This window comes from Oryzias latipes, chromosome 9 (assembly GCF_053564925.1).
Source record: "Oryzias latipes strain Hd-rR chromosome 9, Olatipes_Hd-rR_3.1".
In the NCBI taxonomy this organism is placed as follows: domain Eukaryota; kingdom Metazoa; phylum Chordata; class Actinopteri; order Beloniformes; family Adrianichthyidae; genus Oryzias; species Oryzias latipes.
The window spans coordinates 11012060-11031233 of NC_136245.1; positions in this window are offsets into that span (position 1 = coordinate 11012060).

The window sequence follows — 19174 nt, forward strand, 5'->3', positions numbered from 1 at the left end:
TCCTGGCTCCAACCCATCACAGCTGCGCCTCCAGATCTGTTTTACAACCGCCACTCTTTCAGCCTTGACTGCAGCACACTGCTGATCTGGGGGCAATGGTTGCATCTTGATCCTTGATTGAAGGGCAGGAGGTATGGGGGTAGACTGGCGAGTGGCATCAAACGCCACGCCACAGCGGCCTTAATGCCTCTTAAGGTGGGCTTTGGGCCCAAGCGGGTCGGACCATGTGTGCCGTGGGGCCACCGGTAAACTCCAACATGTTGATTCCCAGGGTCTAACACACACCGGGCTGCTCTCAAAGAGTCAAAGCCCAATATGCACTGATCATGCACAGCTGCAACCTACACCTTAAGCCTTGTGCTATCTAATTTTTATTTTTTTTTTATTTTTTTTTTACTTGTCCTGTCCAACAGCTGGGCAGACAGATGAGAGCTGAAGGCCTCTTGTGTTGGACATATTTTACTTTAACAACAGGGGTTATTAATCTTCAGACAGACCAGAGGTATGTCTGAATAAACCCCTTTTGTAATCGAGGCCAAACTTTATTCATTTTAATCATATTTGAATATTTGAAAATCTTTTGTGTTGGACCGGACGGAAAAGGAAAGGAGGGAAGAAGAGAGAGGGATGTTAGAGAGGGGGGATAGGATGGTGATCATAGGGGGGGGGGGGGGGGGGGGGGATAAAAGCATGAAGCAGCATAAAGCAACCAGCTACTGGATGTTTATCATTACGGTAAGGTTCAGATGTAATACAAATCTCAAAGGGCGGGGCCTGTCCACACACACACTCAAGTGTTATAAACACACCTGCTAGCTGCATGTCCCCATGTCAACATGTACAACCCTTGTGCTATCTTAGATGACCCCACCCTTGTATTGACGTGTTCTCCCTACCATGACAAAGGTGGGTGAAGGTGAAAAGATTTCATGTAATCCATGGACACCAGTGAAGATCACAAATCATTGAAGAAAAAGGTTCAGAGCACTGTCTAGTGGGTCTAGATGACCCAACTCCCAACGGTAAAGTGCCTATGATAGCACAAGGGTTAAAATCCACTGTCAGGCCACCCACTTGAATGCCCACCGTTCCTTGCTCCAGCATGGAGGTTAAGCCCCCTGTCACAGTTCGCAGCTTGACAGCTGTAATTTCCAACAGCATCCAAGCTGGAACCATGTCAGGCCTGAGCAGGGTGGTGGTGGAGCCCGTGTCGACAAGCGCCACGGAAGACGTCCCCTTTAAGGTGATTGGGACATGGCAAAAGTCCCAAACAGCTAACGACTCTGATCCACTCTGCATTGTCGTCTGCTTCTGGAGGGAGTTGAACCTCCTTCCCCGGCTATCAAGGTGGGCTCTCTCCACTGATGGACATGCAGGGCGTGACATTTAAGAACGGGTCTGTGTCATCCTTCCTACACAGACCCTGGGCCGTTTCCCTGACGGTCAGCTTACTTGGGGCACCACACGCTGATGTGCCCCACCTGGCCACACACCCAGCAGACAGGAACACCGTGGCGAGGGCGGTTGCCACTTTCCTGAGACTGCACAGCCACAGCTTGGATTAGTTCTGTGAGCTAAAGGACCAACATCGGCTACGCTGGCTCTGGATCTTCTTTTAGTGCAGCCCTCGCGACAGGGTAGTAGCCAATGTCACTATTCTCCACTGTAGCTCTCTCCAACGCTCTCTCCAACACTATCTCCATGGCTTATTGAAGGATACGACAGTTGCGTCTGCACCTGCAGTTCTCTCGGGGACAGGGCTTGAATGAACTGATACCTTGGCAGCTCGCTTTGGACTGCACTGACCATGTAAGAGTAGGCTCTTCTTAGTGCTTCAATAGCCGCGGTTACATGCGCAAAATATCTTGATCGGATTAAAATTCAACATGTACATGGGCCCAGGAAAACTTTTTCGATTAGAACGAATGTTCACCTGGTCACACTTTCAGTCGGATTAAATCATTCGGGCATGCGGAGTGGTGCTGAAAACACCAGAAGAGGAAATTTGTCCCACTGTAAACAAAGTGAGCTGCCATCTAAATGTATGCAGCAGCTCGGTTACATACGAGATGATCTTCTAAACATGCTTTTATTAATGCTATGAATATTATGAAGCGCCTGTTCGCTCATAACTTTATTTTTAATCCGTGTGGTCAGTGCTTTTTTTGTGGAAGAACGGAGCTGGAAGAAGCCAGGGTTAGGAGAAGGCGCTAACGCGTTAACAACATTAGCCTTGTTTGATGATCTGCATCTTGGCTGCACGTAAATATGTGGGAAACACATCAGCCTTTATTTTGTCGGGACACGACTGGAAACACAAATCCATGTGATTGTTTGAACGGTTTCTAAGGACTGAGCGGCATTTCTGCTTTGAAAAGCTCACACCGCTGAGTGAGCTGGCGGCCCGAGCTCTGCTCGGAAACACAGTTCTCCTGAGTCCGGCAGTCGCTAACCCAGAGCGGCGGGTCGGAAGCCCCCCCCCGTGCAGAATGCAGAATTAGCTTTATCCAGCTAGCCAAAAAATGCCCTGCTTGACTTCTGACACCAGTGTAATGTCAGGCTGGACGTTCCAAATGTGAAGGCTTTAATGTTGCTTAAATGGTTGGAGTCGGCCACAACCACGACAAACACAGCACAAAACTGAAAATGTGCCCTGACGCTGTCTCATTCCATTTCCGCATACACATGCTCTCACAACAGTCCTTTAAATTCACTTGCTCCTCTGCCCCCACCCACACTCTTCCAATCACCTTCATATAACTGACTGGAGCACCAATGTAAACACAGAACACAACACAATCACTTAACACAAAATAGATTAACACAGCTTAATGTCAGTCTCTACAGTATAAACAATTTCCTGCAGTCCTCAAGGATAACACGTCAAGTTTACAATCACCTGTGGACTTTCAGTAGGCTTCAAACCCAACATGTCATCAAATTACATCAAAAAACTAAATCTGTCTCTGCAACTATTAATCTACGGGAATCTGACTGGTGGGTTTGAAAAACTTTCAGCTTTTTATTTCACCCAAATGGAGTTGTAAAAAGTCAGAATTTGTGATGTCGATAAAAAGATATTGGCAAAAGTAGTTAATCTTAAGTCTGACAAGAAAAATATACCTTAACACAGCAAAAAAAAAAAAAAAAAAGGCACGAGGCAAGGCAAAAAAAAGTATGTGTGCACAAACTAAAAGAAACAGCAGAACAGGGATCTGTGCACCTTTCAAGCTGTCAAGAAATTTAGTGGGAATCTAAGTGTATTGATTTCCATGGAGCTTCGGTCTTTCCAAAGGATGTGGTTTATAAATGTGGACAGTTTATTTTGATTTTTTTATTGTTATCGCTCATCTCTGATCTTTCACACATACACTGTGACCTGAGCAAATGACCTAAAGAGAAACAATCAGGCCACTTAAACATCATAGAAGCGTGACAGCCCCCCATCTGTAGGGTTTTTCAGCAGAGCCGGGGCTCGGCATTTAAAAGAGACAGGTATTTGAATGACTGCGATGTGGGAGCTCAGAGTCTGTAAGTATGGATTAGCCTCATAGTAGCGTGGAAGAAACAGAGGTAATCTTTTCCCTCTTCCTTCATGCTCCTATCCCTATACCTCTTTTCTTTAAATCTGGCTGTAGGAGTTCTTCCAAACCTGCCCTGAGAGTGGACCATAGTGGATACAGTGGGTAAAAATGACACTTTCTCAGCATCCTGGAAGGACTATTAGTTGAAAAGTTCTGTTAGTTCTTTTGGGTGGTGCTGGACCTTCTGCCCCTCGGGTGCGGCGCTGGGCCCCTCCCTTGCTGACTGTCTCTGGGTGTTGTCTTGGCCTCCTGTCTGTGGCTGGCTGGCCGCCTCCTGGTTGCCCGGTCGTCCTGTGAGGTGAGGCGTCTACTGCAGCTGGCTGGGGGGGTCAGTCGCTCGGGTGAGCCTTCATCCCCTGGTTGTTCCCATCCGCCTGTTCATCCCCGCTCCCACCCAAACAAATTTTGCACACACGCACATAGGGCTCCAGGAATTGGATGGGTAGGATATGCTGGCGGGGCTGACTGGGGGTGACTCTCTTTGGGGTCCCGTCGGCACCCGCCCTCCATTCCACTTTTACTCGCATATTATACACCTTGATTCATCTAGGGCCTTGTGGGGATGGTCTGGTGGAGGGGGGCACGGTAAAACATTGGGGCCCTGACGTCAGGTTTGCCTTTGCTCCACGGTGCCGGAGGGGCCCCTGTGCTGGGGCCTCTTCTGCACCTGGCTGGGTGGGACCCGTTGCTGGGGGTTTCCCCCTCTCTCCTGGTCTGGCTGTGGCTGATCTGGGTTCCCCTTATGATCACATAGTTCAATTTGGCAGCGTGCTTTGCATCTCCACCCCCACTCGCATGTGCACACTATAACACTGCTCCCTGTCTGCCTCATCCCTCTCTCCTAACCCACAGTGTATTGATGGACATATATCTTCCGCTTATCTTAGTGTCAGAATTTCATCTTTGGATGTAACATTTTTCTTTACAGCAGATATAGCATAAATGTTACAAAGCTTAAAATCATAACCCACTCAAATTAGCAACTTGGCCCTTGTATCCCCTCAATTTCTCCCCCTCTCTCTTTTTTCACATTTTCTCCCCCCCCCCCCCCCCCTCATGTTTCTACCCTCTCTCTTCCCTCTGCTAAAAAAGGAAAAATATATTTAAAATATAAAATGTTACAAATTAATTAAAAAAACAAAAAAAGGGGTTTATACAAATATCCACCCTGGTTATCCGAAGATACATAACCTTTTTTTGTAATAGTAAAACCCGTCAAACACAATAGGGGTTTAGCTCTCATCTGTTCGCTCAGTTGTTGTACCAAAAAGTTAAGAGAGAGAGGAAAAAAAAAGACAAGTTCTATCAGTCTACTGTGGAGAAGATGTGTGTGTGTGTTAGCCTGGGGGCAGTGCTGGCAATGCAAACTCTTCCTGGAAGGGGCTGTTCCTTATTTCACTCGTTTTCATGGACTGCTCAGAGGGCAGGCTTTTAGAGGAATACTCAGAATTGCATGAATGGATCAAAGTACAGCTTTGGGGTCATTGTTTTTTGTGAGGAATGAATATTATAATACACTTAAATGCTCAAAAAGTTGATTTTGTATGATAAACTGCAACAAAAATCTAAAAGAATTCTGTACACATCAGCTCTTCTTTCCTGTTTTTTTATGTCTGAAAATTAGATTAGTCTTGCATGAAATGATTCACTCACTCTGAAAAGCACAGATTTTTTGCAACCTTAAAACCTGATTTAAGATAGTTTGTGGTAAGTCTCTAATATTTGTTATTTTCTTCATTGGTTGTTTTTGGCCTCCTAATGTTATTCTCTTAATATTCTTGTCTCCCACCATTATGGAAAAGCATGATAACAGAAAACTGAATGTACTTACTTTTTATTTTCAATCCGTTACACAACATGAACTGTTTTGTTTATTTTTCATTGGTAACTACTTTTTACAGTATGTGTCTGTTGTGTTGTTGAGACAGAGACCAGGTGCTCAAAGAGGAAGAAGAAGAAAAAAAGCAAAACAAAAGATGATATCCTCAGACCGCTTTAGTTTGTGGTATCAGAGACTCTTTCTCTGTTATGTGACTTCCACTGAGGTCGAGAAATAACAGTTAAGGGTACCTTGTGCGCAAACGGCAGCGGTTCACTGGGGGCAAATAAAAGAGGAATAAGGTTGACTATAGACTGTAAAACAATAACTATGGCAAACAAGTATTTTTTTGTTTCAAAATAAAACAATTGAAAAGATTCAAATTTAACAATGGCTTTCCATTTCTTTTTTAGATAGCTTAGGTAAGACACTTAGAGACAATGAAACAGTGGTGTTTATTTGAGCTTTAATGAGCTTCATTAGCAATTTCCATCATGTGTGGCTGAAGTGGACATGCAAGCTCCATTTCCAACCTGCTTCCACACGTTTCTTCACCTCTTTCCAACACTGTCTTCCTGGACTGTTGACCTAAAGTACTTGAAGTCCTCCGCCTTCTTCACCTCTGCTCCTTGTCACCAAACCATTCCACTTGGGATCCTCCCATTTACACACAGATAATCCATCTTGCTCTGGCTTCTCCTTTCTAGGGCAAACCTCCACACCTCTACATATTGCTCCACCTGCTCCCTGATCTCACTGTAGATCACAGTGTCATCTGCAAACGTCCTGATTCGTAGAGTTTTCTGTTGAACCTCATCTGTCAGTCTGTCCAGCACCACAAAAAACATGCAGCTGATCCTTACTTAACTGACAAGATTCAACATAACACTTTCACCTTCAACTTCGATCTTCAGATTTGTCACCCTATCCATCACTTTCACCTCCTTCATATTTTTGTTTTTAGAAAACTCCTCCTTTAGAGTCACTCCCAATCCAATTCTTCTTTCCAACTATGATAACGCAGCTTGAACCTGCTCTCAATCTATGAACCTGGTTTCCTTTCCATCTGGTCTTTTGAACATACAGGATATCCACCTTTCTTCTTTGCATCATGTAGGCCAACCATCAAGTTTTTAAAGTTGTCAAAGTCCTAACATTCAAAGTTCTTCTTTAAGTGCTACACTCCTGCTATTCCTGTAGGCCAGCAGCACCAGTTATGGTCATTCTTATCCAGTCACGACCGATCTCGTACTTAAGTTCCTTTTGTGATTCACATGACTGATTTGACTTTGGTTTTATGTTGGATGGCCTTCTCGACACATTCTTCATCTTTCACATTTACATAGAATCCAGAAATGTCACTTTCTGGATTTGAGACTCTTTTTGCTATTTTACTTACTTCTTCTAATCTTGGTTTTGTGTTTATGTATTTATTTGTCCCTCAACGACACCTGTTTCTGTTTTGTTGGTTACCTTCAATGTCTCTAACTTCAGTTTCTCATTTGAAAGATTTTGCTCGCCAGATTTTCGTTGACGTACTAACTATTGCAGATGATTAAACTAATTTTTTTGTTTTATAAAGTATATTTTAGTATAGTTATTTAATTTTATTAATGTGTTTCCATTTATTCAATAATACGTTTGAGTTTCTGCCAATGTGTCATCTATGTTTCCTGAGCTACAACTGCAAACCACAGTGATGTAATTTTTGTTCCTGTTGAACACAAATGTGTAAGCCTCTTATGAAATCGTCTAAAATGTTTTTTTTTTCATAAGACAAGGAAGCCAAATTGACAAAAATCTAAGACGTGATAACCAAATTTAATGACTGTGCAGTTATTATAAAGTAAGATTTGTTTTGTTGACAATGTTTGAACATATTTATATTAAAATAAGAAAGGAGTGCTACGCCGCACTTGAGGAAATGGAGGAGACCACTAACACTTGCAGTTGTGTTTGAAACTCCTTTACAAATGTTGTTCTCAGTTTGAGAATGATTTATCATACGTCGGATTGCCAGGTCTGACAATTTTCAGCCTAATTACACCATAAATCCTTCCTAAATTTTAAAAAAAAAGTTTTCCTTTTTTATAAAACTTCTAAAATTACATAAAGAGAACATCAAGCCCACATACGCATCGTGATAATTATACATTGTTCTTTTGACACCTGTGTGCAGTTTGGTTAACATTTCTAAGACCAATATGGACTGCAAAGAAAATATAAAACCATTGGGGAAGAATATGGTGAAAAAAAGTTATGTGTTAGCTGATTTTTAAAAATTTCGAACAGGGGTGTAAAACTGATTTTGGTTTGGGGGCCACATTCCACCCATCTGATCTCAAGTGGGCCGGACCAGAAACATAACTATAAAATAACCTCTGGTCAGCTTGTTGTCTGCAGCTTGTTTTTGTTTTGCCTCAACAACATAGTAGCCTAATCAATTACAATTACACATTCATTCACAGAGGCCAATAAATCAATTTTATACAGACTGAATATTTTACATCTGACACTGAAGCAATAATATAAAAAATAAACTCAATAGGCGATAATAAGCTCAAGAGGGGGCTATGAAAAAAAAAACACCTTCCCTAAAATATAAATGTGGAAATCAATGAAAAATTAAACTAAATTAAACTGGAGTTAACCTCCCTTTATCTCCTGAAACTTCACCCTGCCATCAATATCAGGATTTAAATCCTGTGCAGCAACATATTTCACTGTCATTCAAGTGTACAGAACACAATGAAATGACAAAGAAACTTTTTTTGGTTTGCTGCCGGAATTTTGTGGCAACACCTGCCTTCTTTCCGACCTTTGATGGGGCGCCATCAGTGACCAGACTGACATCACATGACCAGTTCACTCCAACATTGTCCAGCACAGTAACAAGAGAGCTGACTATGTCATCAGCTGTTGTTGTGTCCATCATAGGAACCAACTCAATAAATTTCGCTGTGACGGTCTCTGCAACACCTCTAATAAATATGCAAAGCTGTGCAAGATCTGTGATGTCGGTGCTTTCATTAACTGTGACCGAAAATGCAATGATTGACTGTATTCCTACATTTGGCCGCCCAAGTCTCCTCAGAGATATTGTATCTGCAATTATTGACAGACTTATGTCGCCAAAAGTCGACTGCTTTTTGGGGCACAAGACTTCTGCAGCCTTCAGCAGTTTTTTATAAGTTCACCATCCGAAAATGGATTGGATGTTTGCACCAACTTGTTTGCACCAGCTTTCACGGCACTATCACTGACGTCATGGCTGCAGTGAATGCAGACGGTTGTTTTTTTCAGGCCAGCTATTATTTGGTAAATCTTCTCTTTTCTTAACTGCCACTGCAAACGGGGAAACATTTCTTTATGGTGTGTCTCATAGTGGTGCTGAATGTTATATTCTTTGAGCACTGCGACCTGTTGACTCCTACCAAACACGCGGGTTTTAAATTCAGCTCCGTGAACAGATAAAACGGTCCATTTTTCCTGGAAACCTCAGCACTCCACTTCAACCTTTTTTTTTGTTTTTGACAACATTTTGGTAATTACGGTGTCACTACTGCATTCTTATAGCAACGTAACAGCGGCGAGGCTTGTGGGAATCTAAACTGCATTTTACCGAGATGCAGAGCTGTTAGGTTTCGCTTTTGGCACAATATGCTGTGTTACCTGTTTTGCTTTTCCTTTGCTCCCCCTAGTGGCGGAATTATGCATTTTGGTTATTTCTTTTAATAAAACATAAATCGCCACAGGAATGGACAATAAATTTGCATGTTCTTAAAAATATCCTTATAATTTTTTACCTTTCGTGAGGGGGCCGGATTAAACCATCTGATGGGCCGTGTGTGTGACACCCCTGATTTAGAAGAACAGAATGCATTTTACCGACATTCTGCGACAGACTGGCGACCTGTCCAGGGTGCCCCCTGCCTTCGCCCATGAGTGGCCGGGATAGGCTCCGGCAGCCCCGTGACCCCGAAAGGGAATAAACAGAGGGAAGATGAAGAGAATGTCATTTTCTCCATCCACACAGGCTTTCACAGACCTGCTCATTTTTCAGGAACATAGTGGGGGTTCTGCAGGGATGCAACCTTTCAACTTGGACATGCCCAGATAGCTGTAACTTAGATTGCTAAACTGATCATAAGTCAAGATTTTTATAAATTTACTGAACATCCCTCAAAAAACTGCATATATATTAACATTGGGTCAGAGTTGTCACATGATCTTGTTGTTTTAGTGTTTGGAAAAAATGTCACAAGCAATTGGATAACCCATTTAACACAGAGGCTGCATGGTGGCGCAGTGTTTGGCGTTCTTCAGTGCTCACAGTAAGCAGGCCCCTGGTTCAAGTGGGGGACCTGAAACAGGGGGGCCCACCGTCTAAAACCATGCTTCATAAGTTAATTGGTTACTGTATATTGTCCCTAGCTGTGAATGTGAGTGTGCATGGGTGTGTGATTGGGACCCTGCGACAGACTGGCAACCTGTCCAGGATGTCCCGTGCCTTTGCCCAGGAATGGCTGGGATAGGCTCTGGTAGCCCTGTGACCCCGAAAGGGACTAAACGGTTTAGAAGAAGATGAATTTCACACAGACTCTGTTCAAACCTTCTGAAGAAGCCTGTGTGGTGCCGAATGAGTCCTATAATTCTGATGTGACTTTGAGGCAGATAAACAAATGTCAGCTAATATACTTTGCCTTTAATCACTGAAAAAAGTAGCCCAGGCTCTGGTGCTCACCACAGTACCAGCTTAACCACCATGTACTATTAGGCATCATGTGGTTGCAAAACAAACCTTTCAGATATCTCCTCCAACCGTCTACAGAAATGACAGTTGTTCATAAGTCAGGAGGAGCTCCAACTGTCTGTGACGTCCTCTCAAATTGGCAATTTTTCTGATTATTTATTCCAACATTTTCGTCTCAAAATGAGTAAGCCATTGTTTGCTTAAAGCGCAAACAACAGGGACGTCCGTTTAATCCATCAAAATCTCCAGCTTCAATGACAACCAGCTGCTTTGAATATGGGGCTGTTAAAGTCTAACTGAGACATCTCAATTTGCAGCCCAACATGTCACTGCAGAATTACTGTGAGGGAAAAAAACGACTGCATGGTTTTATTCCTATAGGGCATTTGGCCGTCTCAGCAACACATCATGTAGTAATTCGCTAGTTTTGGTGCCAATTTACAGAAAGACTTAAAAAAGGGACCCTCCTGGGGGGCCTCCAGCTACAAGATCTCTCTTGGGAAGTGGTGGCCAGCTACAAAATTGCTGGTGCTGGGTCCCGCAAACTGCTGCATGAAGAATTATCCTGCTCCTTCCATGAATAGGGCTCACTATGCACATCCTCTATCAGATAATTTTTGTACAAACTCCCTTTTTTCTTACCGTCTTACCGTCATTTTTTGTATTTTTTTAGCCCATATTTTTATCAGCACAGCCTGCCATCTAGATTTAGAAATGAGCTGTATCTCTGCTTCAAACAGCTGATGGTGTCACACTAAAGCGTGAGCTTATTGGAAATTGTTAAGCTACGATCATGCCGCCCACGCCAATGCACATTCAAGCAGCCATTTTCAGAGAAAAGTCTGTGTACATGCGATTTTGGGCTTTTATGTTCAAATCATTTGCTTTCCCGCAAAACTAAACAAATTTTTTAAGAAGGTTTTCTGGCTCTTTTTTTTTTTTTAGTAGTAACGTGTGGATGGCATCCTCTTAAATTGATGGAAGTACCAACCTTCTGAAAGTTGTTCTTGGATGATAAATGAAATGCCGTTTGTGCACGGATGGAATTGTATAACACCAAGTCCTACATATATCGAAATATAGACTTGCGAGATTTGTATCGCTTCGATATTTCCCACCAAGCCTTTTCCAACCAGTGGCGATTTCTTTAAAACTGCAAGGGAAGCTCGGCTTCCCTTATAATGTCACAAATTTATTGGTCAAATATGTACTATCGTCTTAACATTTTATTGAGTAAAAATGCGTTCAGAATCAGTTACATATAGCAGGTCAGCTGACTCGATTTCCTCCTCATACATTCCCGCAGCGTCACAGTGCATTTCCCCGTGGAAGCCCAGCGTCCGTCCATTGACTTCAATGGGGCTGCTTTGAACGTTTTATTTCAGCGCTTCGAAACTAGACAGACAGTCATTGGATAAACGCTGCGATTATGTCCCGCCCACGGACGCTCAGCGTCTCTGGGGGTGAATGGGGAATGGGCTGGCCCGGACTCCGAGCTTCTGCGTGATTATTGGAGGGTCTGTCGAAAGACTGCATCTCCTCTTGACTGACAGCGAGAGCCTGCCAATAAAGTCCCGGCCTCTAAGCCTGGGGTTGACAGCGATTCTGTACTATAAGGAATCACTGAAGCTATTCGCGCTCAGTCCCATCGCAGATTTCTCAAGTTCAGTCAAAATATAAACTGCTGCAACCCATTTCTTTGATATTTGCTTGGCGAAATGGCTTGATTTTCATCATACATTTCACACAATTATACACCACATTCCTTGTTTCAGTTTTACAAAGTTTAACTTTTTTTTTTAAGATCGTTCATTTGTTCATTAGGCTAGGCTAGCGTCGTGGGTGAAACTGCGCACGATGGCAGACAGTGCTAATATTGTCGACCTGATTTTGGCGAAGCCATTTGAAAGTGTTCCTTACGAGAAAAAACAGCAGATCAACACCTAAGATTGATTTAGTGCAAAAGATAGGGAAAAATAACAGGTCTTTTCAGCTCTCCTGGTATGACAAAGTTAGCTGGCTGACTGGAAGTGCTGTGACAAATAAAATGTACTGCTGCCCATGCCTCTTGATGAAACCATCTCACGGATATGTTGTTTGTTCAAAGGTGGGGTTTGGAGATCTGTCCAACTTTGACAGGGCATAGAAAAGACAAGGAAAACATGTGAGTGCATGTGCAAGATTAAGTTGCATGGGCAGGATCAGAGCTTCCCCTCTCTGACAGACCAGTGGCCGGCACTGTTTCCAACTCTAGGTGGACAACATGTCAGGCCTAAATTTACCAGCCCCAGTACAGGGTGCAGGTAAAATATCAGAGGGGCAAGTCTGGGTGTGTTGGGGGAGTTAAATCCCTTTGAGCCCCTTAATTGCATAGAAAACCATGATATTATATTATCACATCAATTCATCTATTCATATATACTGTATAGCTATATTCTCCTTTGATCTATTTAATATGTCTTATAAGTTTTATGTTGAATGCTCTGACACTATTCTCTGGATTTACTGGGCTTTGGATGGTCACAAGCAACACACTGATTTGTGCCTTGAAGCTACATTTATCTAATTTTTTTAATGTATGTCTATATGTCCATCTATCTTTTTGTCCACCCTTACTTTTGTCTTTTAATTTTTTGGGGTTTTTGTTTGGTATTTTTTTCCTTTATTTTTGCAGGCCATCACTTCGATGGTGGCACATTGCTCTGACCTTGCCTTTACCTATATCCAGCCGTGGGACATGTGGTTGTATTCGGTTGCGGCAGTCCAGTGTGGACAACTTGGGCTAAATGCGGGTTCTTGAACGTGTGTCAGATGTCCAGTGTGAACGTAGCTTAAGGCATCTGTCACATTCTTAAATATCTAAGTAAATAAGAGAATTTTTCTGCAAACTGATGAGAAAAATAAAGTGTCAAAACTAAAAACAGTTGTAAAGGCTGAGTGGGTCTGAACCTGTCAAACATGGCTTAATCAAACAGAAACACAGGCCCCTGAGCTGTGTCAGACAGAGAGCCGATTTCATTTACAACCTTTGAAAAAGCACTGTGGGTTTTATTACAGGCATCATTTGCAATGCCATTGAGAAATCTGTCAATTTAAAAGATTGATGTGGTTAAACATCGTATAAAATGTCAGTTTTACTCCCTGTAATGTTCTGCGCTTGTTCAAATGGCATCAGCAGAAAAACCGTGATGACATAGTTTTTCCTTGGAAGATCCAAAAACTGTCCAATATTTTCCCCTCAATTCATGCTTTGATTTCTACCAGCTGCTGTGAAGGATGTGGAATCATTGAAATTCCTGACTGAGAGCACTACTCTTACATCCCGCAGCACCTCCTAACATTTCACAAAATTTTAAAAAGAAAAAAATAGTTTAAAAGAGCAGGTTTGTCCTTGTGTTTCAGAGTTCAGCTCCTGTGCTGAGCCACTTTAGTCTACTCAATAATGTTGCAATTAATTCATGTGGTCTTGTTTAGAAGTACCCATTGTGGCTTACCCATTTGAAATTCTCCCACTTTGCTTGGATACTGGTTTTAATGGTCCAAGTTGTTTTTACAATTCTTCTTTCTTACTGTGCCTTTGAGCAAAACATGTAACCCCCACAGCATGGTCAAAACACCCAGAGAAAATGAGTTTTGATATAGTGTGGACTGCAAAGAACACATCAAATCTATTGGTGAATCATCAAAAGGATGACATCACAGCAAACAAAACATCAAAAAAATGAAGGAATCCAAAAAAAGAATGCCTTATGGGGCTCTGTTACAATTGGCTCTTGACATTAAACAAATAGAAGGGAGACAAAGCTGGTTTCTAGCAATTATTTTATCAGCAAGTATTTTAATGTAACGAATACCAAAGAACAAAATAACAGAAAGTGTGAAAGTATGGTGTTGCATGAGTGTCTGACTGTGTGAGTGCATGTTTGCGTGTTAACCAACCCAATGGAACTAAACAGATGAGTGCATGTGTAGCCTTGCAGAATTCTCAGATCTGGATCTGTGTGGAGACAGGACACCCAGGACCACCGTTCAAAAGGGAGCACAAAAAAGTTTATTTCAGGGGGCGATGTTTGGGAAGTCTGTTGATCTGTCCATCCGTTGGAGCCAGGAGCCTCTGTCTAAAAAAAGAAAAAACCCAAGGAGTCCATAAAAAAGCTAAAACACCAGGCTCAATAAAAACCACTAAAAACACACACACACACACACACACCCACACACCCACACACACACACACACACACACACACACACACACACACACACACACACACACACACACACACACACACACACACACACACACACCCACACACACACACACACACACACACACACACACACACACACACACACACACACCCACACACACACACACACACACACCCACACACACACACACACCCACACACACACACACACACACACACACACACACACACACACCCACACACACACACACACACACAATTAGTAAAAAATTAAATAGCATGCAATTCGTTAAAATGTGGCTCTGGCGGCTATACAAAAAGTCTTTCTTGGGTTAAAAAAAACAGATAAAACAGCAGAGGGGTACTTAGCTCGAAGAGGGGCGGGTCACAACCACACCCCTCTACGTTCCAACGTCGCTTCCCCCTCTGAACGCTGTCTGGCTCCTGGCTTAGCTGGTCCTGCGGTGCGGGTCAGCGCTCATCCATATAGGCGGGGCGGCTCCCTCTGGTCGTCTTCCAGCGCCACTTCACTCGGAGCTGCCTTACTCCAAGCGCGTTTCCTCTGCCGTCGGCCCGACGCTGCTGCGGTGGCTCCGGTGGCTCTACTGGTCCGCGTAACCGACCGCTGGAAGAAGCACCCCCCGCCGTCTCCTCGCTGTAGAGAGCTCCTCTCTTGCGTTCCTGCTGATCCTTTAATCCAGTCTCTTAGCCGCACGCCCCCAGTGCACACCTGTGTCCAATTCTTGCAGCATGAGCTGCTGCATTCAGGGACCCTCCAGGTTTCACAAAGAATAAAAACACAATAAAAACAGTTCACCCCGTTACACATGCATGGGAGTAGAATTCTGATGACTCGGCACAAATTTGCAGCAACAATCCGGACACACCAGGCAGACCACAGGAAGCCCCCCCCCCCGAAGAGCTCCTAAGGTTAATCTTTTATATCCATCACCTGATTCTCAAATACCTGGACCAGGAGGAGGACAGACAGTGCAGGCACCAGGAACACAGCCATGTGGCCCGGGCCAACGGTGGGCCGGGTGGTTGGCTGCCTGGGGTGCGGAGCGGTTCTCCCTTGGGGGGTCCTGGCTCGTACCTGGGGTTGGGGCAGGGGAATGCCTGGGTGGTGATGGGGTGCTCGTCTGGGGCTGTGGGCACCCTTCTCAGGTGGGGCCCTGCGTTGGGCCCTCCAGGCGCGGCGGAGGGGCTGCTCTCCTGGTTGGGCTGGGGCCTCCCTGCTCTCTGGCTCTGGGGGCCTTCACACTAGTTGGTTTGAAGGCATAAATAAGTATGCGTGTGTGAACACTATCTGTTTTGTGTACGTGTTGACATGTGGACATTTTTGCAGCTAGCAGGTGTGTTGATAACATTTGAGTGTGTGTGTGGACAGGCCCCGCCATTTCTGTACTACATCTGAACCTTACCGTAATGATAAACAACCAGTAAACTTGTTGCTTTATGCTGCTTCATGGTCTTACCCCGCCCCTCCAATTATCACTCCCCCCCCCCCCTAACATCCCTCTCTCTCCTTCCCTCCTTTCCTTTTCCGTTCGGTCCAACACAAAAGATTTTCAAATATGATTGAAATGAATAAAGTTGGCTGCACGGTGGCGCAGTGGTTAGCGCTCTTGCCTCACAGCAAGAAGGGCTCCGGTTCAAGTCCCGGCTGGGGGACATGAAAAAACATCAACAGGGGAACTTTCTGTGTGGAGTTTGCATGTTCTCCCCGTGCATGCGTGGGTTCTCTCCGGGGTCTCCGGCTTCCTCCTTCCACCGTCCAAAAACATGCTTCATAGGTTAATTGGCAACTCTAAATTGTCCCTAGGTGTGAGAGTGAGAGTGAATGGGTGTGTGTTTGCGGACATTCTACCCTGCGACAGACTGGTGACCTGTCCAGGTTGTCCCCTGCCTTCGCCCACAAGTGGCCGGGATAGGCTCCGGCAGCCCCGTGACCCCGAAAGGGAAAAACGGTCAGGAAAATGAATGAATCTTCAGACACACCTCTGGTCTGTCTGAAGATTAATAACACAAGAGCCCCTCAGTTGTCATCTGCCTGCCCAGCTGTTGGACAGGACAAGTTAAAAAAAATAAATAAATAAGAAAGCTACTAAAGAATCCAAAAATGCACATGCCTGTGATATTCAAAGCAAGTTTTGAAATTATTATGAGATGGCCACAGGGCCTACGGAGTGCTGTGGTAAAGTGTGAAATTTGGCAATTTTGCCACAATGTGGGAAAAGAAAACTTGGGTGACGGCAGATAGTGCATGCTGGCCATAGCCATACAATGCCACTTGTGAATTGGACGTTTTTTTAAGGCCATATTCTGTGTAGTTCTGCCTCAGCTTGATCCACCGATCATTAAACCCAAAAAAAGAATCCTATCTGGAAAGACAATTAATGTTCTTCGGGTAAAACAAACTTCCCCTCTGATCTCGCTGGTGTTGACTAATCAAAAGGAGTGAAAGCATTCATTGTAAAAAAAAGGTGACCTACAAGACATGCAGCAGGAAACAAAGCATTAGTACTTCTATTGCAATAACTACAAATTCAACTAGATTGCTTCAACACCTCAGAGACCGGGACATTCTTCTGCACGGTAATGATCCACTTTCAGACTTTTTTCTTTTCTTTCTGAAAAAAAAAACAGCATCAGAGATCTGGAAACAGCAAGGCTGAATGATGGGCAGACCTGAGCCACTGGAGACATCAGCTTTCATAAATGAATTCGTTGCTGTGAGCCCACAGTGGCAGCTGCATTGTAAAAAAACTAGCAACAAACTGACACTCAGGTTCAGCTTTAGTTGCTTTATGTAGCACCGACTGACCCAATTCGTAATTTTTTATAACGGTTAGGCTACATACCTTCTCTTCCCCAAATCAAAGCCAGTCAGGAAGTAAGAAATATTGCAGTTCTTCAAATGACCATTGACTGTAGGTTGCAAAATCTGATTTTTTTGCATGGTTCCAAAAGTCTTTGATAGTGTGAAATTTGGAAAGAATTTTTTCTTTTATTTTGTGAAAATTGTAAAATAAACTTTTTTATAAACCGTTTTGATCTTAGTAGAGCTCAAATTTGTGCATTTTTAGGGGCACTTATTTTGTCACAAAAGTTGGTTCATAAGTGGTCCTTTCCCTGAAATATAAATAGAGAAATGTTTCTAAAAATGTTGTTTTTGAAATCATTGTAGAATTAGGCAGAGTTAGTTCCAATCAATGTCACCTCAACATTCATTTTTTGCCATTTAATATCTTTTGTGTGATTGTCACAATGTGATGTGACATGAGTGGCCTGATTTACAAAGGAGGCAGATGACTTTTAAGTTCAGCTCCAGGTTTTTATTTGCTGGTCTCACACCTTACCCACACAGCTCACACATGCCCTCCCTCACAATGAGCTCCTCCTCTTTTATGGGCTCCAGTTAATTGGCTGGCCACGCCCAGAAAGGAAGCCACATTTAAACAAACATTTCAAATAATTACAACAAAAGACAGAAATGTCTTGTAAATAATACAGTTAAAGTCCTGCAAATAAAGACATACATAAATAAACAAATAACTGAAATCATTACAACAAAATGTATATACAAAGAAATCCAAATTCTTTCCACTTCCTGTGCCCAACTATTAAACAGGAAGTAAAGGCCTTGGCCACCATTTTGTTCTTTGGGCAACAGGAAGTGAAGGTGAGAAACGTTACAAAAATCAAGTCTTAAACATGTGGTGCTTATGCATTATGTGTCTAAAAGTTATGAGCTATTCCAGACCGGTGACAAGTAGATAAACTGCTTGTCACAGTGATGTTAGAATTATTGGGCCATGCAACAAATATGCAAAAGCACGTGGTTCTGTTATTTATATGACAGATGTTTTTTGCACATATTTATGTGCAACCAAGGACAAAAAATGATGAAAACTCACGTGCACATTGCTGCATTGTCCTGAAATGTTTTAAGTGCCTCCAAGGCACCAAGAAAAAAGTTTAGAACTGGCCGCACACATTTACGCATTTAGAAAATTATGTGCAAATAGTCACTTTCTATCTAACCCTTGTGCTGTGCTAGGCACTTTAACATTGGGAGTGGGGTCCCAATGACAGTGCCAATGACAGTGCCAAGACAGTGCGCTGAACCTTTTTTCTTAAATAGTTTGTGATCTTCACTGGAGTCCATGGATTACATGAAATCCTCTTCACCTTTATCCACCTTTGTCATGGTAGGGATAACACGTCAATGTGGGGTTATAGGATAGCAAGGGTTATACTATTCAGTGTTAACTTTGAACTGACAAACCGAAAAACCGTTTTAACCAGTTCTTCGATTTGTTTAAACTTCTCCTACCGTTAGTACAGACAGTAAAATGTGTGAAAACAAACTGAAGTGATTCTCTGAATGCTTTTTTAGAAATAATATTACAATCTTTTTACACATCTCTGACAACTGAGAGCATTGAGAGCAGCAGGCCGAGTATTGGTCAGAAAGAGATGAGAACGTAGTAGAATATGATTGTCCGGTTCAGTGATGATGACTGGACCCCAGTTTGTGAAGACTTACGAATAAAAAGTGGATAACAACAAGGTATTACAATTACTGGAGATGGAGAACAATGCGGAGTTAGCTGGAATACAGTAAAATGGTCTCTTGTTAAAACAATCACCCTCAACAACATGATGAAGGTTTCGGTACAGGAACGTTTTGCTGTAGGTTCAGTTTGGAAAATCCAACTTCTTCTTCATAGATCCAGGTTCTCTAATCTCTTAAAAAGATCAATGGAGAAATCCAAAACAGTTTTTATAAAAAACAAAAACAAAAA